The 19,628-nt window shown below is 35.6% G+C and overlaps 1 protein-coding gene and 1 long non-coding RNA gene across 2 annotated transcripts in view; one reads left to right on the top strand and one right to left on the bottom strand.

The window, feature by feature from the left end:
- The window catches only part of LOC101738767 (homeobox protein dve-1), a 133,669-nt gene that overhangs the window by 23,624 nt on the left and 90,417 nt on the right, over nt 1-19,628 (bottom strand). The window lies entirely within an intron of this gene.
- LOC119628896 (uncharacterized) lies at nt 1,231-2,050 on the top strand. The gene is made up of 2 exons (XR_009973289.1): nt 1,231-1,278; nt 1,787-2,050. It is a non-coding gene; the product is annotated as an uncharacterized LOC119628896 (long non-coding RNA).

Genomic DNA, 19,628 nt, shown 5'->3' with positions numbered 1-19,628 from the left:
GGTGGTAGACAATATCTGTTAATATTTAAGTTCATACGTCAATTTTGCGTTAGAACAAGTAGTTTGCATGAGAGAGATCGGAGAGCGTCTGATAGCTAAACCTTCCCCCGGGGCAGTGGGGTTGCCTATAAATAATTAATCTACGCCGATGTGCGTCCGACGGTTAAGTAAATCTCGCGTCGGTTTAAGTAACTGGCCAACAGGGACGTCTTGGCTTTATACAAGTATAATTTTGCAACTGCAATTCTTAGATTCAAATTAATGTGGAATTTTAAACTTCGATAACCGTGTTTATTTGTTTTTTAATTACCAAAATATATAAAATACTTTGGTCAAAAACACTTACGATAAATTTAAAAAAAAAGAATCATGTTTGTATTTGGAGCCTGTCACCATCTTCGAATGAATATTCATTGCCATTTTGAATTTTCGCGCCAATTTTTGTTAAATTCTTGCCATATTAAAAAGGAAAAAAAAATGTGTGCGTGTACTAGTGTACACACGTAAGAAGTGAAACTTCTTTATGGCCTTATTTTTCGAAAAATGATCTACATGCAACTTTCTAGAAATTGGTTAAATAAAGTTAAATTAGATAAAGTTTAAACAAAAGGATTTTATTATCATAGACATGAATACAAATAATACAATTATTTCACTTTACCTTTTTGCTACTAAGATTATTACAGCATTTCATTAATTGTAATAGAATTATTACTATCATTGTCATTGTCATTATATATTTTTGTAATTAATGGCTTATGGTAACTGAAATATGAAATATATGGTTTACATTCCACGAAATTTAGTGACCGAGTAAAAACTCCATCAATTGTAGTGCCAGATCTTGTTGTTGACGTTTGAGGACTGTTTTTCATGGATAAATTCAATTTATCTTTCAGAAATTCAACTAGCTTCAAAGAATTTTCCGATGCAAAATTTACATTAAAATCTCCACTTAAAATCATCGGTATTTTATAATTATTGTTACCGAGTAAAGAGGCACCTTCACTTGTGTACGGCAACAATGAATGGTGAAGAAAATTAATAATATCGTCCAACTTCTGATTAGGAGATATATACAGTGCTATCCCTACTCCGTTGGAGAAAGTGAAAGTACTCTTCGTCTGAACCAACCGTGGTAGGGGCAAGAAAAAGATGGCGCGTAACGGAAAAATGTGACGCGTAACCGAAAAATGTGACGGTAAATTTTTTTCCAACGCCGATAAAGAAGTTTCACTTCAATAAAGTTCCATATTAATGGATACTAGTGGTTCCCGGGTAGGTAGATGAAATTCGACTATAACTATAGTTAATTAAGATTATAAGTTTGTACACTATTATGATTCTATTATCAAAGACTGTTTATTATATTTCTATAATAACAGATTTCGCCAAGTCTACACTATAGTATAATAACCTATTCTCAATTTGACTATAGCAATAACAAGAGTTTGACAATAAACAGAGTATATATGTGTGTGTGTGTGTGTCAAATACATGGTATTGTGTGTAATATTTTTTTATTGATTTAATGTATTTTTAAAGCATAATTTAAAAAAAATAGGATTCTGAAGTCCTTCTCTATATTCTCTATAAGTGTGGGAAATTTCATACTCCTCCTCCGCACAATTTTCGTAAAAAGGGGGTTTTTGGTTCACGTATTAACATATAGATGAAAATGTCACTAATCGTATTCCGATAGAGATCAGAGTTTTCCCGAAGGTAAATAATTTCTCACTACATCTGTACCGGCAACATGTTTGAGTTGGAAAGTATTTGTCGACAGATGGCGCCAGCATACCGACCTTTCTGTGAGGCGTAAAGCAGCAGCTGGGTGTACAGGTGGCGTTGCAGGCAGCGCCGGGCCGCCACCTATACATGCGATGGTAAGTGGTCACTGAGGTTCGTGAAATCAACGCGAATTCCGTGACCCACCTTGAGGACATGAGGTCGATTTCTCAAATCCGAATCCATACTTCAGAATATACTTAATAAAGAAGGCTGTAACGTCGGAGAAGAGTTATAATAATACATCTCTTTGATATCATAATACCCTGGTACTTTTCTTCCTATAAATTAATAATAATAGCACGGGCCACGTGGTGTTAAATGGGGTTCCTGAGGTTCGTGAAGTTTGACCCACCTTGAGACATGAGGTCGATTTCTCAAATCCGAAACCATGCTTCAGAACATACCGCCGTTAATTATTAATAAATCTCTTTGCTATCATAATACCCTGGTACTTTTCTTCCTATTATTTTACGTAATAACAGTAATAAATAGCACGGTCCACGTGATATTATTAAGTGGGCTCCCTGAGATTATTGGAATTACAAAATGATTTCCGTAATCCACCTGGAGACATGAGGTCAATTTCTCAAATCGGAATCCATACTTCAGAACATACAGCCGTTAATTAATAAAGAAGGCTGTACGTCAGAGTAAAGTTATAATAATACATCTCTTTGATATCATAATACCCTGGTACTTTTCTTCCTATTATTTTACGTAATAACAATAATAGCACGGTCCACGTGATATTAAGTGGGTTACCTGGGATTATTGCAATTACAAAATGTATTCCGTGACCCACCTTGAGACATGAGGTCGGTTTCTCAAATGCGCATCCATACTTCAGAACATACAGCCGTTAATTAAAAGATGGCGCGTAACGGAAAAATGTGACGCGTAACCGAAAAATGTGACGGTAAATTTTTTTCCAACGCCGATAAGGAAGTTTCACTTCAAAAATCAAAATATTTTTAGGGAAATTAATGTGGCATCCAGAAACATGTTGAGTATTAAAAAAACACTGCATGTGCATATATTGTCAACGCGTATCAATACATCGAGTAATTAAGTACTTATTTGAATTTTCACTTAGGAAATGTGTTTGATTGCTTATTGTTTGTGTTTTAAACACAAACAATAAGCAATCAAACCATGTGATTAAAAATTTGAGCTTAAAGATCCAACGAAAAGTCGACTCCTCATAAATTAGGGTCATTATAGAAAAACAAGTTCTGGTCTTTGAAATTTCAAAACATAAAAAAGTACTATTATTATAAAATACACTTATTTATAATGTGGACTAGTGTAAGAAGCCGTATACAGAAGCAACAAGCGTCTTGTGGCTACGAAGGATACGGGCGCGGATTATACCGGCTTTGTATGGAGACACTGATGGATGTACCATAAAACTACACACGAAAGGAATACTATAATAATGTATTATCGATTACTTGCCATATAAGTATAAGTTATTTAAATTAACATATATAAATATACCGGACAGTGAGCTCATCAAATTAATACGTGCTTAATTTTTAGGTCAAGCAATAGGAACATTAAACTTATAATGGCAATTTAATGCGAATTATTGCAGTTTTCTCCGCAGTATTTTGATTCATGTCGTGACTGAAGTGACTATATTACGAGATAATTTAGTATCTTCTAGTCTAATATAGTATAATCTAGGAGTCTATGATATACAAAAATCGAAGGATATGCCATTATAAGATTATTTACTCATCATCAGCTTGTATTTCTCCACCGCTGGATGTAGGCCTCTCCCATAGTCCGCCACAATGAACGATCCTCCGTCTTCCGTATCCAATATTTTCCTGCATATCGCTGCAAGTCCGCACGGGTAGGTGAAGATAATTTTAAATTATCCATCAATGCATTCCTTGGACTATATTTGGACGATTTATTTGACTTTTGTATATACCTACTTTCTTCTATATTGACTTTTGACATTTTGAATTAAAACCACAGTAAGATATATTCTGAAAGGAAGAAAAGTCGCGTTACTTGAGGACGTCACACCCGTCATTATACGCAAGGAGGTAATTTTACTGGTGGTAGGACGTCTTATGACTCCACACGGGTACATACCATCACCCTGCCTATTACTACCGTGAGGCATTAATGCGATTTGGTTTTAGGGGTAGGGCAGCCGTTGTACTGTAAAAACGGAGACTTAGAACTTATGTCTCGAGGACGGTGGTGGCATTTACACAGGTGTTTATGGGCCGCGGTAACCACTTAACACCAGGTGGTCCTTGAGCTCGTCCACCCACCCAAGCAATAAAAAAAATCATCGGCCACCGGGCAGGGGGACGCCCAACGCATTTACTCAATTTATCTTTTATGAATGGTATTAATTAGCTTAGTGCGTAATGGTAACATAGATCGTGAACCCGAAAACACACTTAACTTACCGCTTATGTAATACTGAAAAAGGTATACTAAACTGAAATATCTTTTATTTCAGCATTTCAAATATTATTTTCATTATGTTCCCGCCGCAGGGCCGTACGTGAAACGCATTAGCGAATACGTAATAATGGCGGGATAATCACGTGCTTCATTAATACAGAATCGGAACATTTCAATAATTAAATTCCTGAAACTATATTAACGCAATGACGTACTAATGCCTCGCTGTTCTCAACCAAAGAACACTCTAGAATCAATTCGAAATTAAGATGCAAAGTTTCTAGTAATGAAATGATATTAACACATTTGATTAGTGTAAGTAAATCGGTTGCGTAAATATCAATTTTGAGATAAAATGAAAAATTATACAAAATACGAAAATCGTTATTAGCCATTGAAATAAAAAAAGACTAATCAAACTACTGTATCTCTATATCTCTTGTGGATTTTATACCTAGAATAGAAGTTCTATTCTATAAAACAGAACTTTTGAAAATCGCACAGCCCTTTAGGTGTTGATCCTTGAGCGACTGTTGCTGCTTCATCACAAGACACTAAAATTATATCCTCACCTTGTTTCTCCTCCTGTTGTACCTCTGTTCTTTTTCCATCTCTCTAAATTCGGTCCTGGATGTGATTGCCACAAAGCCACATGAGTTCTACTCTGAAGGATGGGATGTCTGTTTCCTATGCTCCTGAGGCTTGAGCTTATGCTTTATGCCTTATGGCATCGGTGTTCAACGGGTGTTAGATCCTTAACACTGAATATAAAATAGGCAGGAAGGTGGTACACTCAATTGTAGACTACCACCACACACACACAGTAACAAACACACACGCGCGCACACACACACACACACACCTCTATGTAAAAGGATTAAATTTAATTCGTTTTTACTAACAAGATTTTTAAAACATTAAGCTTGAAAATCAAACTGATAAACTAACCCTTAATTTGAAAAGTTAAAACCCAATTGTTAGGCCGCGAGCACAGCGACCGACTAATTAACGTCCAATCGCACTATAATACCGCGGCTAGTATGCACGCGGACTTAGCAGCATTATCGACTAAGTTACCCTAATGTTTAGTAATTGCTGAACACGACTTAACTCAAAGTAATGGTTACTATTTGCGATACACGCATAGTATCTTTACAGCAACCAAATTCAAATAAAAAAGGAAGAGGCAAATCATCTCGGGGTTTTTTTTTCGGCATCCTAATTTCCCAATCTGTTTATATACAAATTTGATACAAATCGACCGCTACGCACACATTAAACAAAAAGTAATGAATAAATAGATTTCGATAAAATTTTGTAAATTTTACATCTTAGATACTTGGTCCTTAATTACAAAAAAAGATCACGATATCTTATCACTTATCGATGTTTTTGAGCGTATTTACCATAGTACTCAATATATAGTATTATTTGCTTAATATAAGAATTTATTACCAAAAAAGAAATTGCTTGAAGTTAATAAGCTCAGAGAACGCAAATAAATTCATATGCCAATTTCTAACAACTTAGTAAAAACAATAATCTGTTTTTATTAATTCGTTTCGGAAAATATGATTATTATGGTGTAGTTCAAAGATCAAATCCCGCTGAGTTTGTTTCGCCGGTTCTTCTCAGGACTGTGGCTTTTTTTGGAACCGGTGGTAGAGTTAACATTTTCTTTTACATTTTGACATTCAACAAGTGTGTTTTTGATGACATCCAAGTTGAAATAAATGATTTTGAATTTGAATTTGAATTGAATTTGAAAATACATGAGAACGTTTTAAAAAAGAAAATCTTTTGATAACTCATCATCACCATTGTCCTGCCCTTCTCCCAGTCACCTGGGGTCGGCGCAACATGTTTTCTCCTTCCATACTCTTCTATCATATACCATTTCTTTTTAGGTCTACCTCTTCCTCTATATCCTTCCACATTCCTAGTTAGCACTCTCTTACCAACCTCATTGTCGTTTCGTCTCATCACATGTCCAAACCATCCCAAACGTGCACTCCTCAGCTTCTCTGTCACAGGTGCCACTTTCAGACTTCTTCTAACATAATCTTTTGATAACTATAAATTTTTCTTCTTGTATAAATCTTTTGATAGCTATTGATATCTAAGTATAGAATATAATAGTCTATAATAGCGTTGCGTGGATTAACTGACATTCAAAATATAGTGAGTCCCGAGCGTGAATTGCGCGTGCTTTGAAAACGAATCATATTTAGACCGCACAGTCAGACTCGATTTAGTAATTAATTTTACCGCGCGAAGTACTCTAAATGCACTAGAAACTATAATCCTCATTAAAATGGGAAATAGTCGACTATTCGCTTTGGCATCAAATATAATTTTGGCTTCTAAACGCGGGTAGAATATAATTTAATAATCCGATATATGCAATATACAGTTACATCGTATTTCATTCTAACATTTAGGATACATTAATAAATTATTAATACACTTTCGGATGCTTTGTAGGTCTACAAAATAAATAAAATTTACATAAATTTATATTGAAGCAATCCTTCTCCAAATGTTCTTTATAGAGAGCTACCTTAAGTGGTAAGTAAAACGTCGTATGTCGCGGCTCAGTTGTGTCAGCTGACAGTGTCAGCATACACTAATACCGTGTATACTGACACTGGTCACCTGTGCTCATTGATGTTAGTATGGGTGAGCGGTATACTGTTTTCAAACAGTACGTAATTTATATACGAAAAACCATTAAGAATGCAATAATACGAGCCGTACATTTTCATTTGCTCCCAGTTCATTCAATTTTTCGCACAACGCACTATCCAATGAAAACACAAATTAATCTCCTCATTTTTTTGCATAAAATTTTATATCATTGAGTCCAAATATCCGTACTCAATACATTCAGCGTTGCGTAATCCCACGTCGCATTCATAGTTATGGATTACTTTCATCTCGATTGAAATATTAAATTCTACAGTAATAAAAATATTATTTATCGTGACAGCTGAAACGCAAATAATCTGAAAAAGTTTCTCTTTGTTTACGAAGGTTTTATTTGACATCAATGAAGGTGCGCGCTAAATACGAAATCAATAAGGAATATAGAAACAAGAGCGCGGGCGAGGCCTGTGTCGACGCGATATCCAACACGGGTTCGGATTAAGCGACGTCAAATCCGGGATTAAGCGGAGCCCGGATAAAACGAATCCCGGGATCGGCTCGAGCCCGGGTCAGCGGGATTTTGTCAGGGCAATAAAAGTGTCTGCAGCCGATTTAGACTGAGCCCGCAGGCAATTCGGCACAGCTACCAATTGCTAGGTAATTTCGACGTGCGAGCGCGATCTGTCCGTACAAAGCCGTTCTAATGCTTGCCAATGAGATTAGCTGGACGTCACTAGTCCTTTACAATTTATTGGACCAAATCAGACACCCGAATAAAGATGAAGTTTGTTGTATGAACAACTAATATCTGTATGTATATATAAATGTATTGCTGTTCGTTAATCTCGCTAAAATTCGAGAGCGGCTGGACCGGTTTGGCTAATTTTGGTCTTGGATTATTTGTGGAAATCCAGAGGCTTAAAAAGTAGATAAATATTAAAATGCTCGGAATTAAATAAAAATAACAATTTTGTTTTTCCTTTGATATGATGTCCCCCGTCGGACGGATTCCTTTTGTTTGTTTTAAGTTTATTTTATACAAAAGTTTAGGTCTTTTATTTATCGATTGAGGCACCACGAAGTCTGCCGGGTCAGCTAGTATTAGTAATAAAAAAAAGATTTGTTCAACAACAAAAAATTGTCAAAGCTTTACATCCATAGAACAGAGTTTTGTGTTCACCTAAAAATGAAATTTCAAATTCAAAGACATTGTAGACGAGAAACTTAGATATTAATCGATCGAATCAGCCGATACTCGAATGTGGCGATGCACTCGACTAATCAAAGTTTTTCTAAAGCCATCCCGCTCGTTCGCAATGAGCCTCGTGCAGCCATTATAGGGGCCCCTCGGTAATCCGGATTGGAGATTCATTAGGGCGAGATTATACTCTATTGAAATCTGGCTTAAGCGGCACACAGACAGCGGACAGCGGTAAAGCGCTACGTACTGAATGTGGATGACCTTTTATACAATGCTAGATAAAAGTAACGTGCGATTTTACAAGTAATTTGATTGACTTTGTATACAATTTAACATATTCCGCTAATTAGAGACTATTATCAGTTTATAGTTTGTTTTCATATTTGTGTAAAAAAACGTAAAACTTTTGTCTTGAAGTCATATAATTTTGGCAATAACTAATCAGTAGAAAAAAAATACGTAAAAATCAGATTAATTATAATATACGTCTAGAACAAAATGTTGCTAACCAAACAAATCAAACGGTATTCAAAGAGACTACTCAATACGCGTATTAATTAATAGCAAACATCCTGCAAGGAGGCGTAGACGCATTAATGTTATTGGATAAGTCACGTAGGTGGAGCCGAAGACATCAAAAGATATTACGAAAAACAAAAACATTTCTCGAATGAAATGTATACGAGTAATTATTGTAATTTATTATTGGGATCTCTTTTAGGGTACATGGAATGTATTGGAAGGGAATCGTGGCCATATTCGTAATGGTGTTACTTCGCTTGGCGTAATTTCATACGTTTCGTTTAATTGGTGATAGCAAAACAAAATTAATATTTATGCAAAGCTAAATGTGTTTATTTAATTTATTATATAAATTATATTTTTATTCGATGTTTGATATTATCGATCGTGTCCCGTAAGGTGGTACTTTGACCCTTCTTCTATTCATTTCTGTCGTCAGGCAGTAATGCATTTCGGTTTGAAGTGTGGGGCAACCGTTGTGCTGTTAAAACTGAGGCCTTAGAACTCGTGTCTCAAGATGGGCAAAGGCATTGTGATTCAGGTCTATAGGCTCCGACGACCATCTAACGGCCGTCTGGTGTAGTGGTAAGTGACATGGTCACTACAGAAGAGGGTCGCGGGTTCGAATCCCGCCAAGGGAAGATATTTGTATGATAAATATAAAATATCTTTTCCAGGGTTATGGATGTATATTAAATATATGTATGTGTCATAAAAATCTTACATTTATTTCCGTTATCTGGTACCTGTAACACAAGTTCTTTACGAACTTAGCACGGGACCAGTTAACGTGGCGTGATTGTTAGTAAATATTTATTATTATTAACACCAGGTGGGTCTACCAGTATTAGCAATAAAAAAATATAGCTGTAATTAATAGATATCCTTTGTTTTATCGATTAGAATGAACACATAAAATAAGGTTCATAGAATCCTTCTATTTTACTTAATATTTATCTTTGGTTCTCAAATAGCTTTTGTAATTATTTTAATTTTGTCATATTTTGTTTGTTTGTTTCGCAATTTTACATGGCTTCTCTCCTCCTACGGTGGGTTCGCGTCGTAACACGATTGAAAACCAGCGCTGGTTGTTTGCGTGCAAAATGAACTTGAGATACCCGAAAAACGATAGTAGGAGCTAAATTAATAAGTGAATTGAGCTCCTCCTCCAATGATTTAGTAACGTACACTGATCAAAGTCAACTGGTCAATAAAGAATCAAGAGAGTGATTCAAAAGAAAAGAAAAAAAATCCACTTTATCTGAAATTTCGTTCAGAGGTAGGTTCTGTTCATAACACGAGAATCGGTTGATATGTGAAACACGATTACTATTGACTGTGTTCCCAAAACATTTCATTACACTTTTTCTCTGCATCTTAGTTTATTTTGCTCTGTGCTCTGAAGTTACAATGTAGGTATGCTTAGCGAAATTAAACATAGCATTAATATTTACCACACTAAATACGTACCAGTATTCTCCATTGCGATAATCGCAAATTTAAGAAGTAAATAAGATAGGGTTATCGTATTTTTGTCATTAATTCTTTAATTTATAATTATTTCACGCGTCACGTACAGAGGTCATGTGTCAAGTTTCTTAAAAATTGCGCAACACTAAAATCTTTCCATTACTGCCATATTGATATTTTTGTAAGATGGTGTCTATTGTCACGGCTTCGTTTCTAATTATTACTTAGCAGTCTTATAATTGTCACCAACATAAAACAGATCGGTCTGGAAAATTCTGATCAGAGCGTCGCTCCATGACTCTTTGAGGTCACGGTGTCTTTAATGAAAAATGCGTTTACTAACTTAAAAATTCCAAATGCCAACGGTGAAAGCTTCGTGCAAAGCCGTCGCTAGTGAAGAAGGTTCTCTAACAGAATTAACGAATGATATTCAATAACTAAATTTACAAAACGTATTGTACTTTTATTTAATCTGTTTTGAACGCAGGTTATATACAAAAATGGCGAATGAATTAGTTATTTATAATTTAAACTTTCGTCATTTATTCGTCTCATACACTTAAATATTGAAACTTAATGTTTAGCTTTTACGGTTACCATAATCGTAATATGTACGTTCACAAAAAAAAAACAAAAATAATTTGAAACACTATGAAATTGCTGATTTAAAAAAACATTCATAGACTCTGTTATTTATCTTTTTAATGGATGCCGTCCGTTGCAAATTATAACAAATAACATTGGTCAAGCAATGATTATTTCGGCACCTCTTAATCTGCCACGAACCGGTCGGTACCTACTATATCATACGAAGCAGATAATGAGAATTAAAAAACATCAAACTTATAAAAATACACTGTAATTGTTTACTATAAGTTCCGGAATTGAGCATGTTTTTAACATTTGCTATCATTATTAAGTTATTTTGAGTAATTTGACTAGACTAATGACGCAGCTAAATTTAAATATCGTCAACGGATTTAGTACGCAATCCTCTATATTAAAATTACAACGGACAACCTGACGATTATTTTTGTTGGAATTGTTACTTGATTTTTTTTTTTTGCCCTTGTAGGCAGACGAGCATACGGCCCACCTGATGGTGAGTGGTTACCGTCGCCCATGGACTTCAGCAATGCCAGGGGCAGAGCCGAGCCGCTGCCTACCAAAATTACTATTTTTATTTACGTTTAGCTAAATACACCAAGCCAACCCCTCTAGTATTCAATAGACGTAAGTCCCTAACAAAAACTCAACACTTAATCGTACTAGGGTTTATCTGTTTTTGTAGTCCACTCAGGATTATGCGCGCTTTATCCCGGACTAAAATATTTATATCCAACATAACGAGCTGAGGCATGTTAGAATTAGCAATAGGACATTTATGTTTTCAAATACTTCAATTTAGTCATTAAATTCAATATTAACTGAACAGAGCTTGCAGATTAAGGAGGAGAAATGACGTTCTTTTTTTGTCTAGCTTACTGTCCCTCTAAATTATTATTATTAGTTTTTATTATTATTTATAATAATATAAATAATTCATATTACTGAATATAAAGCTCTCACGTCACAAACACGTAACGAATTTGACTAACTTCAATATGTCGATGACCTTAACGTGAAAAAGAATAATTTTCTTTTTGAATAATTTAGTTAATATTATTCTTGATAGCCTACTGAGCTTTTAAGTTTGCATTCATTTGGAGCTGAAAGCTTAACCGATCAAGGAATTATCCTTTGTAGCGTACACGGCATTGAACACGAGCGCACGCGTACTAATTGAGATAATCCCAAAAATAAAAATTACACCGAGGGTAAGTACACATCTAACTATTTTTTGTTAAACATTAATTAAATTGAACCTGGTCTTCAAATATTCTGCAATATATACACGTAACACGATAAATTGATTCTAAAATATATATTTTTCGTTCGCTAAAGATAAAATGGAGAACGCTCAACGCCTGTCTACCACCTGTCTGCAACGCATAATGCGCTACTTTGGCCACGTTGCCCGCAGAGGTGTAGACAACTTGAAACGTCTGATGGTCACTGGAAAAGTAGAAGGAAAACGTCTTAGAGGCCGGAGCCCCAAACGTTGGTCCGACCAGATCTACGAAACCAGCGGACCACTTAGCGCTGCACTACACCAGGCAACTGACCGGAACCGATGTAGGCTGGCAGTCGACAAGCTGAAACGGAGTCACGATCCTCAGCAGTGAGGGAGCGATGGAGAAGAAGAAGAAGAAGAAAGATAAATAATTGTTCGGATAAGACTTATAACTTATGAATGACAACCATGTGAACCCTATGGTAGGTCGCGGTTTCACCCTGTAGGGATCACCGACTACTGTTCGTACCCCTATTATAAGCGTTCACAGAAATTCACATTTGCATATACATATGTAGCAATGATTTTAATGTTCGTTATAATAGTGATGCGCATTTGTAATAAAAGATAAAGATAAGACGATGAGTTACTTATTATTTTAAAGGTCAATGAATCTTCCGGTTCAGTAACATGTATTGATCGTGTATTTTTTAAATATTTGTTTCTTTATTTAATTTTAACTTTGATATAATCAGATTGTTGTTACCTGTGCGTTGAATTGCAAATATAAAAGTTATTGTGTAAAGGGTACAGGGCGAGAAAATCCCGAAAAAGGCCGGCACACAGTAAATCCCGGATTTCGTGTATACCGCCTTAACGTAATCCCACGCCCTGGAAACATAAAAACATTTGGAATTATCATGCTTTTAAATTATTTTATTTGGTCAACACAGATTTAAATAAGCCGATGAAGTGTACACATTAATAGATAACAATTTGAACATTTAAAAACATCGAGATTTTTAAGAGATGCCTCGTGAATTATTTAAAGTCGATATTATAGTATTAAAATCATTACCTATCAACTAATTCAACTTTATTTTTATTTAAACTTCATAATAACATGTAGGACAACCTTAGCACTAGTCGTGGGGTCCACCGAGATAATCCCTTTGTCTATCTCACTCGCTCATGTCGATTTAACGCGCAAATCGCTCATGCATCTCACTCTAATCCCTTATTTGAATCTTATCAGATCTCAGGAGATATACCGGTAGTGGTCGTCCGATGTGTGCATGTAGGGATGGATTTAGCTCGCAGGGTTGTGAGTTCACAGTTCATTATAAAATTAGATCATTAGATTTGAAATACGATGCAGGAGTTTTTGGTAAAATTTCCAAAGACATCGTTAACCTATTTTGCCCGTTTAGTATTTTTAATAATTAATTTAAGTAATTTTTTATTTATTTTATTGTACAATTTCACCATCCCTGCAGTGCATACATTAAATATGAGTCTGAAGTGAAGCCACGATTAATGCGGTGCGCTCAAGATATCAAATCCAAATTTATGCATACGTTTCACGTCACAAGATTATCCTGACATCGAGACGGCCATTTCGATTTTACTTACCTGCATCCGCGATACTAGAATTAAGTCCAATTTAGTTTTGTACACAAACGTTACTTTGAGCAAAAGTTTAGCGTTCACAGTTAACTAAATTTTCATGAGACGTTTTAAGCCAAATTTATGATTATGTTTATATATCAATAGATCGTTCTGCGTGTAAGCTCGAAAGCTCCCACGTCATTTTGATGGTATTTTCTTTTAATTCTAATTCATTGGTCCAGCATTTTAAATCAAGAGATTTTTGTTAAGTAACATTTGTCGCGATTAACTCCGTCAAAGATTAAAGATTTTAAGTGTGTTTTAAGTAATTCGTAGGTTCTATTTATGAAATGATCACGTTAACATATTTTTTTGTTTTAAATTGTTTTTGTATTTTTTTACTTAGAAACCGCTCAAGAACTGTTCTTTAAAAAAAAATTGAATATAGTTATCGATTGTAGTTATATTCTTTTGCATAGTTAGTTACCCCATAAATCTACGAGACGCTATAGCGAATTAAGCAGATTTCTTGCGAGTGTAATAAGATAATATTACTAACCCTTTGTAGGGATTAAGATTTTGTTAAGGGCGCTGTCCCTAAGCCCAGCCAGACGGGGTCCCGATTAGACCAAGGGAGGGTTTTGCTGTTCACTTCTATGGTTTTTATGGTGCATGAAACAATGGGGTACGGTTATTGATAACAAATATTATGTAGGTTTAAAATAAATAGTGTGAAGGTTCAATAAGAATGTTAAAATGCTCCCAAAATTAATTAAAAACTTTACTTTCGCTGTCCTAGTCCGCGTTACCACGATCAACATTTGCGCTCTCACTATAGGTACATTTTTTTACGGTTTTTTTATATACCATCTTGACGCGATGGTGCACTAGTTAGCGCTCCCGACTGTTGTGCCGATGGTCGTGGGTTCGATTCCCAAATCGGGCAAACATTATGTGATGATAAGATTTGTTTGCTTTTTCTCTAAATGTTTATTGTCTATATATGTATAAATTTAAAAGTGCATGAGTATGTTTATCAGAGTCTAGTATCCGTAGCACAGGGAATTTCAAATTGGTGCCGGATGACCGTGCGTGATTTGATCCTAATTATTTATTTATTTTTCTATCCACGTGTTCCGAATTTGTTCCAATAATAACGGTTTTCAGTGAAAGTATTTAGAGTCAATTCCGAGAAACAAAATAAGAAACCCTCATTTGTTTTTTCGCATCAGTCAATAGCAAAATGCAGTGGAGTGGCCCAGATTACTAATTGCAACATCCATCCTCATTATTCACGTACCTATAGTACCCAAAAGACTGTCTGAAGTTAGTGCACGTATAGAACAGCCGCAATTAAACATACTTTGGAAGAAAATTCATGACTAAAATGTTTTTTTTTTGCTTAAAACTTTTATTTAGGCCACTACGACTGTATAAAGTTGTAAGATTAAAATGGCAGTTTTATTAAAAAAAAGAATGTGCATATGTACTATACTATAACTATACTATAGTAACACTTTGACCTCACTACTATGTCTCAAAGTGACGTATATGTGAGCTATCTGAAAGCAAATTGAAACTTCCATCTCATGTCTAGAGGTGTTCGGAAGGATTGTGCTGATTAAGGCGAATGATCTATAAGCATCTGGAATAATCTAAAAAGCATTTACAAAAGTCCACTTTTGTTGACGTTATTTGTTGTTATAAATCTTTCTTGATTTTCAAATAAAGAATTGTATTAAGATCGCGAGAAGCGCTTCGACCGCGAGCTTTGTACGAAAGCTCTAACAAACCAGTCCTAGACTGCGGCCGGCGTGCGTAGTTGCGCCGTGCCTAAGCCTAATCTTGACAAATGGTGCAGATGATCCGTAACCCGTCCGGGGCGTTTATTTGTCGAGTACAGCGTGCGGCACGATTTTTTTATTTATTTATCAATCGATAGCTCAGCTGATTACGTCTCTGTGTAGTTGCCGACGGATTAAGTCTTACGCGACTACGAACAATGTTCTTGTTGCAATGTACGTTACAATGCCGGTTTCATTTTTAAAACCAACAGTTTAATCTACACTAATATATAAATCTACAGTGGTTTTTACGGATGTTCCGTTATAACTACTAAACCGTGCATCGGATTGACTTGAAACTTGGTATCCATGTAGAAAATGCATGTACTTGATGGATAGGCTAATATTTATATGAGTGTTGGACTCTCACTACACCAGTTGCGGGGGCGTTAATAATGAGAATCTTTGTGGGGGTGAGAAATAATAATGTTAATTTTAAATGCTCAGCGAAGCCGGTGGGTACAGCTAGTAAGAAAATAAATTTAGAAGAACATTTTACGTGTTTGACATTTAACGTGTTTTTTTTTTAAATGATTACTTACGTCGCTGTTCGAACCACAAACAACCTGTCGATTTGTAAATACATCGGTATGTGAAACTGCGAATCAGCGAACAAACTATCGCATTTATTATAGCTGACACACACGGCGCTGTCATGTCATTCACCTCAAACAACCTATATGTCTATATGTTAATCCGAGCTGTCAAATATCTTCGTGTGAAACATCCAAATCCATTCGATCATAAATGTGTACTTGAAAAAAACAAATCGAAATATACAAACTTTTTTATTTATCATATTCTTCTTTCTGGTCGTTCCCTCAATGCTGAGGATCGTGACTGTATGTCAATCTTCTCCACTCGGTCCGGTTCTGCGCCATATGTACCGCTCCCCGTATCCGGCCTCCAGTCACCTCCTTGAGTTGGTCCACCCATCTAGCTGGCGCTCTTCCTCTAGCGCGCTTCCCCTCCATTTGTCCGAGAATGATGAGTTTCTCCAGGCTGTGTAATGAGGATCGCGTTATGTGCCCAAAGAAACTCCGGATTCTTTCCTGGCACATAGTCAGCAGGCTCTTGGTATAATAATCCTTCTCAATTATACCAACAATTAGTGACCCTTCAAATCGAAAACATGAACGTTTTGCCGCAGATTATAATTAGATGATTTAATTAATCTTGATTACGCTTAATACAGAGATTGAGATCAGCTATTTCTACCTGCACCTAATGTCTCGATTGCTGTAATATATGAGTATGTAAAATATGGAGAGCAATGCATTATTATTGTTATTACTTAGTAATATAACGTTAACTCGTGGGATATAAAAGATTTCTGCATTCAATAACTTTACCTAGATCGGTAAAAACGATACAATGTACTATCCATAATTATTTACTATCCATGTTAATCCTCTAGATGTATGATTAAGCCCTTCAATTCAAAAGGCATGCTTGGAACGCGGCAAAAATATGCAAGGCGATCATAACGTGATTTCAAATGTGCCTAATTACCAATGCTTAAGATAGGAATTAGTGAATTAGTAAATAATAATTGGTCAATAGTTTAAAGTTTAAAAATATGCACGTGGTTCAATTAAACGAAGCGTTGAATCAAATGTATAATAAAATTATTTTTATAAATAAACATGACTGTAATCTTGTTTCAATCAACACACACATATACACATTTAAAATCGTAGTATACCTATATGTGTGCGTTAAGCCGAATGCACGCTTCAAATTGGGCTTGAACAACAGATTATCTGTAGATGATTGATGGCCTGTGCCCCTCTCTCCCGATAGCCGAGATCGTGTAGGTGCGATTAATGCTAATTAATAAACAGTTTTGTAGACAATTCAAGGTCATTTATAATTTGATCGATATATGCGGATTAAAATTCTATCGTGGTTAGCAGCGAAGTTTACGTCACGCAGACGGTCGCTCGTAAAGCTCATGCTAAATAATCCTTATTCATAATATGAGGACCGGATGCACGGACCTCAAATAATGTAGGATAAAGGCGAGAACAAGATGGTTAGTTGTCAAGTGACATTCAAAGAGATCGTAATTAAAAGATTTTCGATATAACATTTTATATACGTTTTAGACGTTGACTCGTAATCTTAAAGAAACTTTATCGACTTAATGTGTACCCATAATTCAGTTTTGATTATAAAATAACTAAAGCGATGAAAGATATGTATTTTATTAAGGATGTATTTCCGAAACTGACATGTTTTAACTGGTGGTAAGACCTCTTGCGAGTCCGCGCGGGTAGGTACCACCATCATGCCTATTTCTGCCGTGAAGCAGTAATGCGTTTCGGTTTGAAGGGTGGGGCAACCGTTGGAACTATACTTGAAACTTTAGACCATATCTCAAATTACGCATTTACGTCGTAGATGTCTATTGGCTCCAGTAACCACTTAACACCAGGTGGGCTGTGAGCTCGTCCACCCATATAAGCAATTAAAAAAAAATTAAGATAAAGAAAACCACAACATACTTCTTAGAACGTATAAAACCAATGAACATTCTAAATTGTCAACACGTCCGTTGTTTGATATGAGGTATATTCATATACAAAAATACGAATGACATTTTCATATAAGACCATCACTAAATTTTCAAGTCGAAAACGAGATTAGCGCTTCCGTTATAATATACTATTATAATAATATAATAGGATATTTGAAAATCACAACATAGAGAACCCCTAAGCTTGAAACTGTAACAAAGAGCCAAGGAGCACCCGACACGCCAGAGCCTCACACACGTAGGTAGAGCTAAGTAGATCCGGATGATCTTAGATTAGGCAGCGGCTGCCCACGGTCCGGGTCTCCCGACGGATTACACTCATCCGGATCTCGTTGAATAACTCGGGTGAGGATTTATGAGTTATACCTCAGTTATATGTTATGTTATATGTTAAGTTAAGTTATGTTTACTGGTGGTAAGACTTCTTGTGAGTCCGCGCGGGTAGGTACCACCAACCTACCTATTTCTGCCGTGAAACAGTAATGCGTTTCGGTTTGAAGGGTGGGGCAGCCGTTGTAACTATACTTGACTAACTTATATCTCAAGGTGGGTGACGCATTTACGTTGTAAATGTCTATGGGTTCCAGTAAGCACTCAACACCAGGTGGGCTGTGAGCTCGTCCACCCATCTACGTAATAAATAAATCAAAAGATATGAATCTAGTATACCAACGCGATAATAGGTGATGACCTTTTCCATTTTAATGAATCGAAAAGTGTTTAGAAAAGCCGTAAACCTTATGAAACATAACATTAAGTTAATAATTGTAATGAATACCAAAAAAAAAACATCAAAAAAACGTCATACTGAATTCCCTAATTTAAAACCGCATATTAATTTCCATGGTATTTCTACACCTAGTAGAGCTTTATTGTGTAACTCTTGAATTCCTATTTCGAAATTAATTAACACGAAATAAATTCAAATCATTGTTTTATTATAGCTGTAAAACTGTGTGTGTGTGTTTGAATAAAACGTAAATTTAATAAAAGAAACTAGATAATTAAAACGTATCGTAAATATCAAGCAATTTGATTATAATCAACCAGGAGTATCGGTCGTTTGCATATTAATGAAATAAGTTTCGACAAACGTTAAAGTTTTTTAGATTAATTTTAAAATTATGCTTGTGGACAAACAAGTGCATCTTGTATGACGTGATTGAGTCGCCGCGTTCCTACTGCGTGACTTCCTGTAACAACTTAACATCAAGTGAGCAGAAATCTCGATCGACCACAAAAAAAAATCCAAACCATTTAAATTGGAAACATTCCATCTAATGAGTTGGATTGATATGCGACCAAATGTCTTTTCGATCACCTCGTATGTTAAGTATAGTGTTATCGTGAAGATGTGTTAATTACGTAGTTTTATTAGAAAAAAAGGGTGCGTATACTTACGTACGCGCGTATGAAGTTATACTTTATTTTTATTAAATTTATTTCTTTTTTTTTATCTCAATTTTAATCAATTTGAAAAAAAAAATCGATTAAACAACATCCTCAAACACGCATATTGGACATCCCTTTTCTTGACATCGTATAAATTCGGTAATTCTCGGTACGGTTCGGAAAGTTCACCTGCGGCTATATTCAGACTCGCCAAGTTACGTCGGTCGTATTGTAATGACCGATTTAGTGGGCAACTTCATTTCTGTTAATTTTGTGTCACGGTGCGCGCGCATCGTAAAATTTCACTCTCATCAATTTTTCATAACGCGCCTAAAGAAGTATAACTTCGAA

This window comes from Bombyx mori, chromosome 5 (assembly GCF_030269925.1).
Source record: "Bombyx mori chromosome 5, ASM3026992v2".
Classification (NCBI taxonomy): domain Eukaryota; kingdom Metazoa; phylum Arthropoda; class Insecta; order Lepidoptera; family Bombycidae; genus Bombyx; species Bombyx mori.
Note: the sequence above shows the minus strand (reverse complement) of the source record. Positions and strands in the feature narration are given on the sequence as shown.